At 36.9% G+C, this 17,372-nt stretch overlaps 1 protein-coding gene across 1 annotated transcript in view; it reads left to right on the forward strand.

The window, feature by feature from the left end:
* KCNMB2 (potassium calcium-activated channel subfamily M regulatory beta subunit 2) overlaps window positions 1–17,372 on the forward strand; it is a 289,661-nt gene that overhangs the window by 45,191 nt on the left and 227,098 nt on the right. The window lies entirely within an intron of this gene.

Consider the following 17,372-nt stretch of genomic DNA (forward strand, 5'->3'; position numbering starts at 1 on the left):
GAAGTCTAGAAAAGGGGAGTGAAAGAGGGAATAAAAAGGGAGCAGAGAGAAAGAAAGGAGAAAAAGAGGGGAAAGGGGAAAAGAAAAATGAGGGAGAGAGGAGGGAAAGGCACAGCAGAAGGGAATGTAGTTAAGAGACAGAAAGAGGGAGCTAAGGATGAGAGTAAAAAAGAATGGAAAATGGGAGGAAAGAGGAGAAGAAAAAAAGGTAATGAGTTAATAGTGATAGAGAAGGAAAAAAGGAAATAGACCAAAAAGGGGAAAGGAGGGAACAGTGTGATTTAATAGATGGAACATTAGCTTTACAGTCAGGAAAACCCAGGTTCAAATTCTCCCTCAGACTCTTACTCTCTGAAACATCCTAACAAGTCATTAAAGCTCCATCATCCTGTTTCCTAACCTCCAAAATGGAGATCATAATAGTTATAGTACTTATATTACCTGTTTTTGTAGGCTCAGATGAAGTTTGGTCCATAAAATACTATGAAGAACTTAAAATATCTAAATAGTATTCCTAGGAAATGATGAGCATGAAGATGAATGGATAGACAATGTATTAATTTGGTGAACAAGCCAATCAGTACCCAGGTTCAAATTATAGAATGCAGGAACTACCCATTCTCGATGCCATGGTTATAGAATGATAGAAATTCTAGGGATTTATATCCCTAGGGATATAAGGGATACTGAGGAGAAAGGGATAACCAGCAGCCCCCTAAATTGTGAGCTCATTGCAAGTCCTGGACTATCAGCCATAGCAACTACTAGGCCTCCCAATCCAAATTTCACCAGAGAATCTGGTGACTCTATCAGTATATAACATGGGAAGAAGGTTGCAGTACCCTGGACTGCTGTCTCAAAAGTAGATTGGCTCCCCACTCTGGTCTGATTTTCCACTCCAGATCTAGATGCAAAAAGTCCTTGCACAGCTGGGATTTTTGTCACTGAAGCAGGTTCCCACTGGCCTGAGGACTCTCTTGTTTACTGATCTATGAAATGCTCTCCCACTGCTCTCTGCAGAAAGTATCTACCCTATGGTGGGAGATACAGAAAACAAGAAAAGCTAGTTCCTGGGAAATAGAAACTGGCACAAATGCCAAGCTAAGATATGATAAGTGACTTTCCTGCCAGAGGTTAACAGGGTTAGTATCAGACTGGGGCCTGATTCACCAGCCACTAATATAACCACCATCCATCACACCCACATCAGGTACTGATGGTCGGCAAAATCAATATGATTTTTAGTTCCTTAAGCTCTCCACATTCTCTTTTCTCTCATGTTCACTTTGCTGCTTTGGATAAGCTATTAATTTACCAGAACAGCGCCGTGCCATCCCCCAGAGCATGTCTTAGTATTTCAATATGATACTATGGCCACCATTAGTCCAGCGGGGAAGACCAATGTTTGGTCTTCCTCTGAGTGTCCCTCTGTTCAGAACTTTTATTGGAAGATTTTATATAATTAACCCAATCTACTAAATAATATCCATAATCTGATTCTGTGGGCAACACTAGAGTTTTTATTAAGTTTCAGTTTAATGAATAGAATCTCTACCATGCTTTTTAGGGACTCCAAGGGGCTCATTTCCTCCCAATCCAATTTGGTCTTTGGGAGAAAAAATGATCCTTGGAAGACTGAAGCATATATTCATCTTTGGAACTGTCACTTAAAATTGCCTACAAGTTTTCCACTCAAGATTTTAGACTATTTTAAGAACTCTCGTAACTGACTTCTGCTTTCAATATCTTTGAAGAAGGCATTAAAAATACGCCAAGGTCTAGAACTTTGTCTAATATCCATATTATTTTGAAATCGGGAGACCAGGGTTTAGAACCTGCCTCAGACACTTCTTAAGTGTATGAGCATGGTCAAGTCGTAGTGAGCTCTCGTTACCTCTATAGGGATAAGGAGGGGAATTGGGGCAGTGATATTTATTGATTTGGGTAACTGGAAAGGAAACTCCCTTTGTACACATGTGTAAGCTTTTTTTCTATAGCTTATAGCAGAGGTTCTCAAACTAAGGCCCGCAGGCCAGATGCGGCCCACTGAGGATGTTTATGTGGCCTGCGGGTTATGGCAAATGGGCTGAGGGGCGGAGACAGAGTGTGAGTTTTTGTTTTTACTATAGTCTGGCCCTCCAGCAGTCTGAGGGACAGTGAACTGGCCACCTATTTAAAAAGTGTGAGGACCACTGGTAGTCTTATAGAATTGCATAGAGAATTTAGAATTGAAGTTTTGCACTTACAGTCACACAGGAAGGATGTGTCCAAGGCAAGGATTGAGACCAGATCTCTATCCACTATAATACACTGCCTTCTTTGTAAAAATAAGGGAAGGATACTGACTACACTGGTGCCCTGGTACAAAGCCAACAATGTGTATTGAATTGGGGAGTTAGAGGACCTGGGTTCAGATTCTGGCTTAAGGTACTTTATTATCAAGTACTGGCCAAGTCACCCAACATTAATGTGTCTCTGAATAATGATGATAATGCTCAGTGATTTCACTCATATTTGACACTTCGTGACCTTATTTGGGGTTTTTCCAGTAAACATACTGGAGTGATTTGTCATTTTCTTCTCCAGTTTATTTCACATTCAAGGAAACTGAGGCAAAGAAGGTTAAGTGACTTTGCCAAAGTCACACAGCTAGTAAGTCTGAGACTGGATTTGAACTCAGCAATTCCTGACTCCAAGCCTGAGACACTGTGCACTATGGTATCACCTAAAAATAAGGGTTTGGGCTTAGATGACTCCTGAGATCCCTTCCAGATATAGTTCTGTGATGTTAAGTCTCTGACTCAGTTTCCTTAGCTGTAAAATGATGCTGTTAAACTAAACAGCTTCTAGTTCTAAAACTAAGATCCTTAAATCTTATTCCTACTCTCTATCCCACAGAAGTTTTGTAAAAAAAAATTTGTGAATGCAAAAACAACAAATAAATGTGAATTATTATAAGGAATAATTACTTTATACATTTTATACATTATTTATGTATGTGTTATATATTATATACATACTTTATACATTATAATTAATAATTATAATAATAATAATTATGAATAATTAATCATAATTACTATAATTATTCACCTCATTCTTATTTTATTTGGTGAAGTTTGGATTGAAAGAGACAAGTCACTATCCAACTATAATTTTTTATTTTGTTTTCTTATCACCCAAAGAGTGCCTTTCACATAGTAGAAATTTATTAAATGTTTTTTGATGAAAAAACCTTCTTTCATCCCCCATCTTCGCCCTCCAGCCAAGCCATGATTCTACAGTCATCATGAGATATGGATGATACCTTCCAACAGTCAGTTTCCCTATGTTTGGCTTATTTGACCTATAGTGGACAGTTGTTAGGATTACTAAGTGAGAACTGAGGTTGTCTGGACAGTGACAAGGTGAGAATTCAGGTTTTCTGGACAATTACAAGGTGAGAACTCAGGTTGACTTGATAGAAGGAGCAAGCCCATTGGCTGAAGTGGTTCTTCCCAGAAGCCCTTGCATTATCCCATGCCCATTCTCTGGGAGGATAAAGAGGACAGCACTCCAGGAAGAGGAGGAGACTCTGAATTGCATCAGGCTTGACGGGGCTCTCTGCAGGAAGGGAAGTCACTTCTTTGGACAAGAGTTAACAGCAACTGCCTGGAGACAACGGTTCGTTACAGGAAGAAGAATCTGTCGGAGAGATTTGAGTAGAAGACACAGCAGATCTCTTCCCAGAGAGTGATCCGGCAGCTTCTAGAGACGACAGCTCGCAACAGACAGTCATATGACTCTGGTCACCAGGCCTATACCTGGTGCTTCCATAGTGCTCCAGGGTTTAGAAAATGCTGTCTTCCCAAGCAATGAAACAGGTAATACAATATACCCCCATTATATGGATGAGAAAACATAGGCTTAATGTGACTTTCCCAGAATTCCACAATTAGCACATTTCAGAGCTAGCACTCTTCAATCCAAATCCAACATCCTTTCCACTCTACCATACTCCCTCTTTCTGGATTCGTAAACCTAGCTAAAATCTTGAGTCTTTCCCCAAAAAATCAACTTTACCCCAAAGGGAGACTTCTCCAAAGCTGAATTATTTTAACCTTGCAATGAATCTATTTCATACTAGTCATATGAGTGGATACCGAGTCTTTGTGTATTTATTTTAAACTATTCGTTAAGGAGAATAAACAGGTTATGATTTTCTCTTTTTTTCTTTTTTTGTTGGTTAATTTTATTTTTTTTATTTTATTTTATTCTTAAATTAAAACAAACATTTTTGTAAAGAGCCAGAACTCTGGAGAAGTATACTTGAAACAAGGTATTAACTCAAAGGGATTGATGAGAGGATGGTTCTCTATTTTACATATACTTATACTTAGCTTGATGATGTAATAATTCTCTAGTTCACACATATTCAGTATGCTGTAATGATGTAATTGTAGTCAGACATAAGTTAGACTGTCAGACTGCTGGAGGAGACTGGATCAGACTATGACAGACACAGACTATGTGAGAGACAATAAAGATTTTGGACTCTATTCTTGACCATTCTCATGGTGTCTATCATGCTGAGACCAAGGCCCTTCTATCATTCTGAGACCAAGGCTCTTCCGGAGGACCTCCAGAAAGCCTAGCCCGGACATTATACATTTCCATACATAGTAGAATAGGAAAGGAAAAGATGATTGCACGATCTTATAAATAGGGAAATGAGGAATACACAATCCTCACATTCAGCACTGTCAGAATTATTCACCTTTTCTGGCTTTGTGGGTTTAGATATTTGACTTCAAGAAAACAAAATAACTCAGTAGATCAGAAGCCAATAAAACTTCTGTTTTAGTTGCATGTTCCCATGCAATAAGCCAGGATTCTGATGTAATTTGCCAGCTATTTGTCAGCTAAAGTCAATCTAAACACCTCAAGCTGGCATTCAAGGCTTTTCATAGCCTTTCTCTTATCAACCTTTTCAGCTCTCTATCCCATTGTTCCATTATACAAACCTATCTGGCTACAATGACCTAGTCTGCTAAATTCAAGTTTTTGATTTAAAAATCTTTTTAAAGTTCCTAATATATTCCATAAGGCAAATAGGTGGAGCAGTAGATAGAGCATCAGGCCTGGAGTTAGGAAGATTCATCTTGCTGGGTTCAAATCCATCCTCAGACACTAGCTGAGTGACCCTAGGCAAGTCACTTCATCCTTTTTACCTCAATTTTCTCATTTGTAAAGCGAACTGGAGAAGGAAATGGGAAACCACTGTGAGACCGTTGTCAAGAAAACTCCAAATGGTGTCTCAAAGAGTTGGGTTTGACTGAAATACTGAACAACATTGTTCTGGAGATACAAAGATTTTTTAAAAGGCCCTATCCTCAAGAAGTTTATTCTACTAGAGAGAAAACAGCTCTAGAGCTGGAAAATCATTTAGTCCAACACCATTATTTTACAGATGGGAAAACAAAGGTCAAGTGATATTATACCCCTGGATCTAAGTATTTCAAGGAACTTTGATTTTGTTTTACCACTGCTACAAATCACAACTCCTTCTCTGTCTAAGTAATATGTTCTGGCTGAAAAATATATCTTTGGGTGGTCACTCTGATAATGAGCCCCATAATATATGCTTAGCTGAGTTAAATCTCAATGGACACCCCCACAGTCTATCTCTGGGGTCCAGACCTCAAAGTTTTGTTTATCGGTAGGACCTGCTATCTCCATTGGCAGGGTCTTTGAGCGACTTCAGCACAATGGAGCTATGATTAGGCATCTGAAAAAATCATTAGTGGAATATGAATCATACCAAAGTTCCTACATTGAACTAACTACTGGAGTCTCCCAGGACTCATAATTCTGTCAGGCCTTGTCCACATATGCATCATTCATTGTAAAATACTGATGCCCTACAGCTAAAAGAGCAAGTCCAAAGTATAGCTGAAATATATTTTCATCTCACAGCCGTTAATGAGGGGGGAATGGAAACTGAAAAGAGAAAAACAAAAGAATACAAATAGTTAATTGTTCTTTAAAGATCCATGAGTTTTATCTGTGTGGGTATTGCCTATAATGGCAACATAAGGTCATATATTCAGGTTGGGAAAAACTTGTGGTCATTGAGTTCAATCATCCCTTTTTTACAGAAAAGGAAACTGAGACCTAGAGAAATTATATGACTTGTCCAGGACAGGCTTATAAGTTAGTAAGTACATGAGGTCCAGTTCAATCCATTACATTACTATGAGGTAATGTTGTAGAGACCTGGCCTGAGTCAGAGAAACTTAGGTTGATGTGTTTATTGGGACACATATTGACTAGAGAACTCTGGAAAAGTTACATCTCCTCTTAGCATCCCAAGAAACCACCTAAAATTAAATTGCTGAGCAGATATCTATTGGTGGAGGCAGTTTTCTCACCAGGTATTCCTCCAATCATTGAAATCACAAATCCATTCCTAATATATTGAAACATAGCTTCTTCTTCTCTCTGCTCCCACAGCCACAACTTAGGCTCCTAATATCCCTTGCCTATAATACTACAATAACCTCATAACTTCCTCCATTGGATTCTCCAATCCATTGTCCCTACAATTGCTAAAATAATCTCCCTAAGGCATGTCCATGTCACTCTTTTGCTTCCTTATTGCTTTTTTTGGTAAATTTTCTTTTTTATCTCTTTATTAAAACTTTTAATTTTCAAAGCATATACATGAATAATTGTTCATTATTAGCCCTTGTAACCTTGTGTTCCAATTTTCCCCACTTCCCCCACCCCTTCCCCTAAATGGCAAGTAATCCAATATATGTTGAACATGGTAAAAATAAATGTTAAATCCAATGTATGTGTACATATTTATATAATTATTTTACTGCACAAGAAAAATCAAATCAAAAAGAAAAAAAAATGAGAAAGAAAATAAAATGTAAGCAAACATCAAAAAAATAAAAAAGAGTGAGAATGCTATGTTATGATCCCCACTCAGTTCCCACAGTCCTCTCTCTGCGTGTAGATGGCCCTCTTCATCACAAGATCATTGAAAATGGCCTGAATTGTTGAAAAGAGCCACATTGAGGGGCAGCTAGGTAGCTCAATGGATAGATCACAAGCCCTGAAGTCAGGAAGACCTGATTTCAAATCTGATCTGAGATATTTAACACTTCCTAGTGTGTGACACTGGGTAAGTCACTTAACCCCAATTGCCTCAGGAAAAAAAAGGCCATGTTCATCAGTATCGATCATTGTATAATATTGATGTTTTTGGGTACAATGATCTCTTGGTTCTGCTCATTTAACTTAGTATCAGTTCCTGTAAGTCTCTCCAGGCCTCTCTAAAATTATCCAATTTTTTACAGAACAATAATATTCCATAACATTCATATACCCCAATTTATTCAGCCATTTTCCAATTGAGGGGCATCCACTCAGTTTCCAGTTTCTGGCCACTACAAAGAGGGCTGCCACAAACATTTTTGCACATGTGGGTCCCTTTCCCTCCTATAAGATCTCTTTGATATTATGGGATAATACTCAGAGTATCCTATTTGGAATTTAAAGTTCTCCACAACCTGGTTCTAGGCTACAGTTCCAGGGAAATTATATATTACTCACCCTCAATCACTCTACATTCTAATCAGTATGTATGAGCATCTGTCCCATGTACTCAGCGTGCATTCACTCATCCCCATGTCTTTGCCCAGGCTCTTTCTTACCCATGCCTGGAATGCACTCTATCCTTACATCTGCTTCTTACATTCCTCATCTTCTTTCAGGGCTTATCGTAGGTGCCCCCATGCATTCAGCCTTCCTGCATCCTTTCAACCACCCGTCCTCTGTTCTCCTTCTAGAGTTACATAGCAGAAACATCCATCTCCTGGCAAACAACCTACTCACAAGCTTCTCCGAACTTAACCAGGTAGTTCTTTGAAGGTAATCATACCCTCCATCATTAGGTCAGGGTTCAGTTCTTCTGGACTTGTTAGGCCCCATCAGAGCTCATGTTCTGCAGACGTAGTCATAGAGAATGCTGGGTAATCTCCCGTGTCCAGGAAATTGTTGTAAACACTTCAGTGAGAAAGAAAATTGAAGTTATATGGTAGCAGGATTTTGCCATATACTGCTAAAAGCAAACAGTTCTATGATTACTTTTGGTTCTGTCATCTTGGGTCAAATATATAACAAAATTAGGTCCTTCTTCCCTCTCCCCCATATCATTTCCAAATTAACTGTGATCTAATAATATTTCATATACATAAAATTCCCTTGGTCAGGAAGGTTTTGTGGCTATAATGTACCCTAAGAAGCACAGAACGTGGATATGTATGATGGATGAACATAATTTAGACCAGAAAAGTATCCACATTTATATAATAAAACCTCTCTTTTCTGTCTAAAACTTCATTTGACTTTGTGTCACCACTGCCATAGATCACAATTCCTGCCATAGTCTATCTGCTGAACTCCTTTATCTGATTTGCTTAGAAAGAACAAAGTTCTCCTCTGTTGGACATTTCTCATGATGAACCCCTAACTATATACATAGTAAAACTGGTCCCTCAAAGATAGACTCAGAGTGTATCTTTGGGGCTTGTGTTATTTTCCCCCAGCTTTGTAGAATCTGCTTGAACTTTCCCAGAAGGTTGCAAATGTCTTTGTAATTTCCATGAACTCTGATGCCTGGACCTACCCAAGTTTACATAGATCAGAGAATCCTAACCTTTTTTGTATCATGGAACCATTGAGTAATTTGGTGAAGATATTGGTTCCCTTAATACAAAAAAATATATAAGAGATTACAAAGAAAACCAATTATATTGATATTTTTGTTGTTCAATCATTTTCAGTTTTGTCTGACTCTTTGTGACCTCATTTGAGGTTTTCCTGGCAAAAATACTGGATTGGTTTGCCATTTTCTTCTCCAACTCACTTTACAGATAAGGAAATTGGGGGAAATGGTGTTAAGTGACATACCCAAGGACTGCATAGCCAAAAGTGTCTGAGGCAAAAAAAAAAAAAAAGGAAAGTATTAGAGAGAGAATAAAAGAGAATCAGACTCCAGAGGTAGCTAAGAACCAGATTGTACAAAGATGAATTTTCCCTGACTTCAGACATGACACTCTAACCACTGTACTATTATTTGACCTCTACTGACATATAGTTATAAATTAAAAAATAATTTAGTGAGTTTACTGGCCCCAATTTGAGAACCCCTGACCTAGCTGAACTTTGAGAAACTTCCACTAAAAATTACTGAGGCAGCATTGAAAATAGGACATTTTATTCGAAATTTTATTCCATGAAAAATTTCTATCTTGGGTCAAACAAGATTCATGTCTAGTAACAGGGGCCATTTTGGTTTTCCTGGTGGTCCTCAATTAAATCCAATAAATCCAATGAGAACACTGACTGCTCAAGTAACTGACATGGCCAAAGCATTGGTCTCCCTACCCAGTTGCATTTCCAATCCAGTCACAGTCATTAAATTAGATGAGAGCCTGTAAAGAGAAGCAATATATATCAAACCATCTTCAAAGGGTTGCCTTAGGATGTATTTATGTTGAATGTATGCTCCATATTCCTTCTTTTTTGGCTAAGATAACATAAAAGATTATGGAAGTGATCCATTTAGAACATCAGAAAATATTTCTTCCTACGTGATTCTCAGGACCTTACAAGGGAGTAGGGATATTCCACGTAATTAAGGAGATTAAATCACAAGATAGTTTTCTTATTCTGAATCATTCCAATGATACCTGAAATTCAAATTATTTTCCAGGGTTCATTGCAGGTTCTGAGGGCTTAGTTCTTCTTCCTAAGCTGGAATCAATTGTTAAGCTGGAAACAATTGCTGGTGATGACGGTGGGAGAGGAGCATAAAACCTTAAGTTTTGAAAGGACTCTAGGGTTCCTTTAAGCCTTAACCCAAAAGGAACTTTCTGCAAGCTTTTCTTAGTCTCCCAGCAGCTAGGCCCTTACTCTCTAAAATTACTTTCCATATGCCCTACATGTGCTCCCAAGGTCTTAATGAAGTATTAAGCTTTAGTAATCTCATCAGCATAAATGCCACAAACTATCCTCCAAAAAAAATCAAATTATATACATTTATTTGTATTTATTTAGTTCTGTATATTTTGAATAATACATCTTCATTTAATTTTCTAGATGACACTTTCTCAGACTAGTGAAGCCATAAAGAAGGCATTCTTCCTTGGCTATTTGATTTCTCTCCACTGGATTTTTTCTTATGGTTGCACATAAAAGTTACCCTCTATGCTATTAAAACCCAGTTTGGGCTGTTCTGAAGTTTATGATTACAAATGCAGTCCTTCTAGTCACTGAGAAGCAGCTGGTGAAGCTTTTCTATAAAGTTCAAAAATCAACTTGAGAAATGTATAGTACAAGATGATAGTTATGTTGAATTTTAATAAGAAACATAGAAATATTTTTTACATTTTAAATAACCTGTTAAATTTTCCTTTTTATAAATGTTTTGCATTCATCCTTTTGAAGTTAAAACTTAAAGCTGAATTAAGATATTTTTAATCCCTTCCTATACCTATTTATATATGTTATCACTTCCATTTGAACATAAGTTCTTTGAGAGAAGGCAGGGATTTAGCTTCTTTTCTTTGTATTACTATCTTATAGCATACTACCAGGCACAAGAGAATTATCATAACCTGTACTCTCAAGGAGTTTACTATGAATTTAGAGATGAAAAATTAATTTAACAAATATTGATTAATGTTTATTATGTGCAAATAACACAAGGATAGAAAATTAAAGTTTCTTCCCTCAAGATTACACTGTAAATAGAAATAATGTACAAAGTGAATAGAAAGTTGTTCCAGCAAGGAGAGAGCACTCATAACTGTATAGATCACATGCAGAATGGAAGAATATTTTGTTCATTTTCAGATATTTATGTTGCCTTCTACCCTGCGGCAGCTCTACTATCACAACTGCTACTAATAAAATAAAAGCTCCTTGAGATCAGGAACTAGTTCATTTTCATCCATATATCCTTATCACCTAGCATAATGCTTAGAACATTTTTCTTTTCTAATGTGATTTTTATTTGTAAATGTGCATTGACTAACTAATTGATTGGATCAAGAAAAACACTGACTAAAAATATCACCTGAGCCAAGGTTTGAATCACAATCAAGATTCTAAAAAGTGAAAATAGGGTAGATGTTGATTTCAGACACAGTAACCATCTGTGCTAGCCCACTGAGGTGAGAGTTGTAATGATATCTGTGGAAAATACCTAAAGGGCCAGTTTGCTGGAATGGAAAGTATTAGAGAGAGAATAATAGAGAATTAGACTCCAGAGGTAGATTAGAAGCAGATTGTACAAAGCTTCAAATAAGAAGCTAAACTTTTTGTTTTTTATCCTAGAGGCAATAATGAACTGCCAGAGATTTCCAAGTTGGGAATCGATCATGGAGAGACAAGATGAACATTGTAAAAATATTCCCCACCTCCATGGGACATAAAACTAGATAGGGCTTTTGAGTTCACCTAGACAAATCTCCTCATTTCATCTCTGAGGAAACTGAAACTAAGAGAGTAAATGAGCTGTCCAAGGTCATACATTTTATTAGTTGTAAAACCCAGATTTTTTTTAATAATTTTTATTTACCAGATTATATGCATGGATAATTTTACAACATTGACAATTGTCAAACCTTTTGTTCTAATTTTTCCCCTCCTTCCCCTCCCAGATGGCAGGTTGACCAATACATGTTAAATATGTTAGAGTATAACTAAAATACAATATATGTATACATGTCCAAACAGTTATTTTGCTATACAAAAAAAAATCGGACTTTGAAATAGTTACCATTAGCCTGTGAAGGAAATCCAAAATGCAGGCGGACAAAATTAGAGGGATTGGGAATTCTATGTAGTGGTAGAACCCAGATTTAAAAACAAGCCTTCTGGTTCAAAATCCATTGCTTCGGTCATTTATAATCACTGTCCAGTTGAAAGAGGAAATCTCACAATTTGCTTAGCATTTTTGAATTTTTTCATTTCTCAATATGTTTCTTCCTTCATTACCCTAAATAACAAACTTGCATTTACATTAAGCAAACTTGAAAAAAAAAGCAATTTATTGGCCTGAATCTTCCTGGTGTCTTAATTATAACTCAAGAGAAAGAAGATTTCACATAGGTATAGCTAGCCATTACTCCACTTGGAATTAGTAGAGGTAAGGGGAACAAGGTTACTTAATTCATAACAGGTGGAGAAGGGACAACATAAATTTCTAAATTGCTGAAGAGGATGGAGCCATCAACATTACCCAACTGGACAAAGCCCTGATCACTAATCCTTAGTTCTGTCCCTAGTTTGCCATGAGATTACTCTGGCAGTTAGTACTCTTTTTCCTGAGCATACCAGACAGGTGAATAAGGATTTAATTTGCCAATTTAATTCCGTTACTCCACAACAGCTATGACAGCCAGCTCCAGGAAGTCTAATTGAGGACTGCAAGGATAGCTGAGTGAATCTGCCCCCAAGGTACTCTTCACTTTTGCTCTAATCAGTTATATATGATCTTGCTGTGTAATTACTCAGCAGATCAAGAGATAATGAAAAATGACTAAAGTTGTAGAGGTTGCTGGATGCAAAGACTACAAGCAAGGTTTCCTCTGCAATATGTTTCTGGTGTCACATTCGCTTTCAGTTAGAATCATTGCTAGTTAGATCAGATATACCTACCCCTCTCAATCCAGGTGATAGTTTTTCCTTCGTCACAGATTCTCTGGTGCCTTGTTTGGTCTAGTTGTAAATGATGGAAGCTGCAAGGCTCTACCTCCACCCTGCAGAGAGCATGTCATAGTCTAACAGAAGCTGTTATGGGAGCAAGAGATATTTCCCCCCACTGCCAGAACTTCTCAGGACTCAATGTTATGCCAGTATTGCTGCTAATATATATGAGTCACCCTGAACCATCCTTCCTTGGTATCTCTACCATGCAAATCTCTCCCAATAAGATTCTATTTATCTGGAAACATGGTCCCAGTATAAAATTCATTTTTAAAGATGTATATGAAACTAATGAAAATCTTCTCATTGATGCTCAAACATCCAAGGCCACACATGCACATTTAATATTTCAGAGACTTCTTCATTCTTTTTTCTAGAAGGCAAATATTTAGCTGTTTCTCTTTATAGTTATTACTTTTTTACTAGCCCCTTTCTACTTCTGTTTCCTACTACTATTATAAGGAGAAGGCAATTGTAGCTAGATGTACAGGTGGATTTATAAGAGAGGAAGGAATCACAGAACCTTAGTGCTATAAACAGCTGTGGTTGATGATTCTATATGAAATATCATAACAATGTTGGGGGTGAAAAAATTATGATTTATTATCAGTGAAATTTGATTTATATATTTGTTTTATATACCAATATACCCAGAATAACATAAAAATTTCTCAGGTAAAAAGGGGTCAAAATTTGAAAAAAAATCTAAGAAGTCTTGTAGAATATAGGATCTCAGAGCTTCATTGAATTTAGTGTTCAAAGGAACACAAAACTTTTTTATTTAAAGATTTTCAATGAAGGAGAGCTAAAATGGGAGTGCTTTTGTTTGTGACAATGACATACTCCTACACTTCTTGGAAAGCCCTGGAACCTTTCTTGATCTTCCTGAATCCAGTCATCTTTCAAGGACATATTCAATGTCAAATCTCTTCTAGATTTCCATACCTGTGAAAGACAGAGTTGATTGAGCAATCTATTATACTTTCTGCTCCTTACTCTCTACTGGATAGAGTAGAATTGAATCCTTCCCAAGTTATATCTATCTTGTCACTGGAAGACAGTTTAGGATATCTTTAGCCACCACCTTTTTCCTTCTCTCTCCCTCCCTCCCTCTCTCTCTCTCTCTCTCTCTCTCTCTCTCAGCCACATCTTGTTAAAACAATTAGTTCACATTTCATACTGGGGACAATATGAAGGCTCTTAGATCCACACAGCTCCCTCTTCTTCTGTTTTATGAGATTTATATCAAGAAAAAATCAGTAGTATGATGACAATAGCTCAAAGCCCTCAGTTAGGAAATTTTGAGATAATCTATCAGAGGTCTGGTTTGCTAATCTAATTTAAATGTATATTTATTTCTAGATAATCTCAGGCCTTTTATGGCTGAGACAAAAATCCAAATACAAGAAGTATTTAGATAAAACAAGTGATCAGGGTATAGCATATTCTTGTTACTAGACAGAAAGAAATAGAAAGTAGGGGGGGCACACTTTTTTTTTTCTTTTGGAACTTCTCTCCCTCTTTAAAGGTCTGGGTTCAATTGGTAGTTTCAGCTTGAGTCATTTGTATCCAAATAACTAGAGGAGCACATCTCTCTTTTTTTGCTACAATTAAATACTCCCTTTACATTTTAGAAAGGACATTGACAAACTAGAAACTTCTGAATATGGACAAGTAAAATGGTAAAGGCCCTCGAGATCAGACAATACGCAATTTTAAGTTACCAGGGATGCTTAGCCTGGAAAGGAAATTTGTGGGAGATGGAGAGAAAAGAGATGGAAGAGATTTGCTATAGTTCATGAGTGTCTTCAAATAATGATTGGGTATTTTGTGGAAGAACAAGGAGGAGAAATAGGGAAGGGGAGGGAGGGATACAGAGAAGGGAGAAGAGGAGAGGGAGGGGAGAGAAGGAAGAGAGAGAGAGATTTGGACTTTATATAAAGAAAAACTTGAAAAACAGCTATTTTAAAGTGGAATAGGAGCTTATGGGTTTCACATCACCAAATGTTTTCAAAAATAAGTTGGATGGGTAGTGTTGGAAAAGTCAACAAATTGGGACTCAACTGAACTCTCCCAACATTCCTCTTCAAACAACTTTAAAATAACATCTAAAATCTTCTTTTGGAGTGGCAAAACCAACAAAAAATCAAAAGTAAACATTTTCCCAGCCTAAGACAACTTAGGATGTCCACAGGAGAGATCTGTTACAAATTTTTGAGTGCAGTGGGCACAAGCCTAGACCAAGGCATGAGCACCATTAGTGGACCTTGGAAGAAGCCAAGAGCAATAGCAGTAACATTTTCTGAAGCTCTCAGTCTATGTATCATAAGGTGGTTGGACAACTGGTCAGAAAGAAATTACAGGGACCCTTTGTTGGTATTGGGTGCATCTGGTACTACTTGACAACCTTATTACCCTTAAGCAATTCTGGGTTCTAGTTTCTGGATGGAGAAGAGCAGTACTGATCAGTCACAAGGGAATGAAGGCCCTGGTCAAAGTTCCAGAGCCAAAAGAAACACTAGTTCTTGTGGCTACAAGGAAGAGGAGACTAGAAGACCAGTGATCGTACCTTTCCCAGGATAATACCACCTTGGAAGTAGAAAAAACCTAGCAGAACTCCAGAACTAGTTCTGAAAAGACCAACACAAAAAACCTGAAGCTTGGCCCAATGCCTCCCTACCCTTAGTTGAATAGATCCCACTTTTAACATAAAGTTCAAAGTGAAGAAAGAGGCTGGGAAAATGAGCAAACACAACAATCACAGCAAAAAGAATTTAACCATTAAAAGCTACTATGGTAGCAAGGAAGATCAAAGCATAAACTTAGAAGACTACCACAATGTACAGCTATAAATAAGCAAAACAATTGAACCCAAGGCCAGCCAAAATTGCGGGAAGAGTTAAGAAAGAGATGAGGGGTAGAGTAAAGATTGGTAAAAGAAATGAGAGTGATCAAGAAATTATGAAAAGAGAATCAACAACTTGGTAAAATTGCAAATGCTGGAGGGGATGAGGGAGGAATAGTGAATAATAATAATAATAATAATAATAATAATAATAATAATAATAATAATAATAATAATAATAATGATAGTGAACTGATATAACCATTTTGGATAACAATCTGGAACTATGCCCTAAAAGGCTATAAAACTGAGTATATCATTTGAGCCAACAACCACCACTTCTAAGTCTTACCCCAAAGAAATCAAAGGAAAAGGACTTAAATCCTACAAAAGCATTTATAGGAGCTTTTTGTGGTGTCAAAGAATTAAATATTGAGGGAATGCTAATCAATTGGGGAATGGTTGAACGAGTCGTGACAGATGATTGTGATAGAGTGCTATTATGTTATAAGAAATGATGAGAAGAGTAGTTTCAGAAAAAAATGGCAAAACCCATATGAACCACTGCAAAATGAAGTGAGATCATTTTTCACTATAACAACATTGTTGTAATAATGATCAACTATAAAAGACTTAGCTACTCTGATCAATACAGGGAACCAAAATAATTCCAAAGGACACATGATGAAAAAGTACTGTCTACCTCCAGAGAAAGAATTGATGAACTCTGGGTACAAATTGAAGTGTATGTACACACACACACACACACATATATATCTATATACATTTTTTGCTTTCCTTAATTTTTTTCCTTCTTATTTTCTTCCTCCTTTATTTTCTTAATTTTTGCAATATTGCCAACAGAGAAATATGCTTTATCTAATTTCACATGTATAATTCATATCATATTGTTTGTCTTCTCAGTGGATGGGGGGGGAGATAAAAAGGAAGGAGAGATTTTGTTACTTAAGATTTTAAAAGAAAAGCATGCTAAAATATGTTTAATATAAAAAAAGTTTTAGGGACGTAGAAAATGTTACTTATTAATTCTTATCCTGAAGTGTGAGCCAATATGTATCTTATGTTTGGTATTATAGAATAGCAGTGGTCTGGGCAAACTACGGAGCATCCTGTACATATTTTTCCAGAGTAAGTGTTAGTGCACTCTTGACAATGCTTTCCTCCATTCTATCAACTGCATTTTACAATGAGATTACTAAAATTCCAAAAGAGAGTTCATTATCTTTATCCCAAATATCCAAATTCCACTTTTTCTGGAGAAAGCACCACCATCTTTCTGGCTTCCCAAGTTCAAAGCCTCAGTACTATCCTTGCCTCTTCACTCTCCCTCATTCCATATACCTATTAAATAGGCAATGCTTGTGTGCTTACCTCCAATATATATCTTTTACATGAGACCCATTCTCTCTATTCATATTCACCCTAGTTATGTCCTCATCAAATCTCACCTCATCAAATCAAATTGTTATTGCAATGGCTACCTAATTGGTTTTGATTTCTAAAGTTCTCAAGGCCATCTTCCACACTATTGCCAAAATTATTCTCCTAAAGCATAAATCTGATTGTGTCCCCTACTCAAACTCCAGTGTCCCTCCTTTACCTCAAAGTTCATATTGAAAATCCTCTATTTGTTTTTTTTCTCTTATTTATTTACATATTTTCCCTTTAACATTGTTTAAATAATAAGCAATCATTCTCTCTCTCCTCCCATTTCTAACTCCTTTGGGGAAAAATAGGAAAA

This window comes from Sminthopsis crassicaudata, chromosome 3 (assembly GCF_048593235.1).
Source record: "Sminthopsis crassicaudata isolate SCR6 chromosome 3, ASM4859323v1, whole genome shotgun sequence".
NCBI lineage: Eukaryota > Metazoa > Chordata > Mammalia > Dasyuromorphia > Dasyuridae > Sminthopsis > Sminthopsis crassicaudata.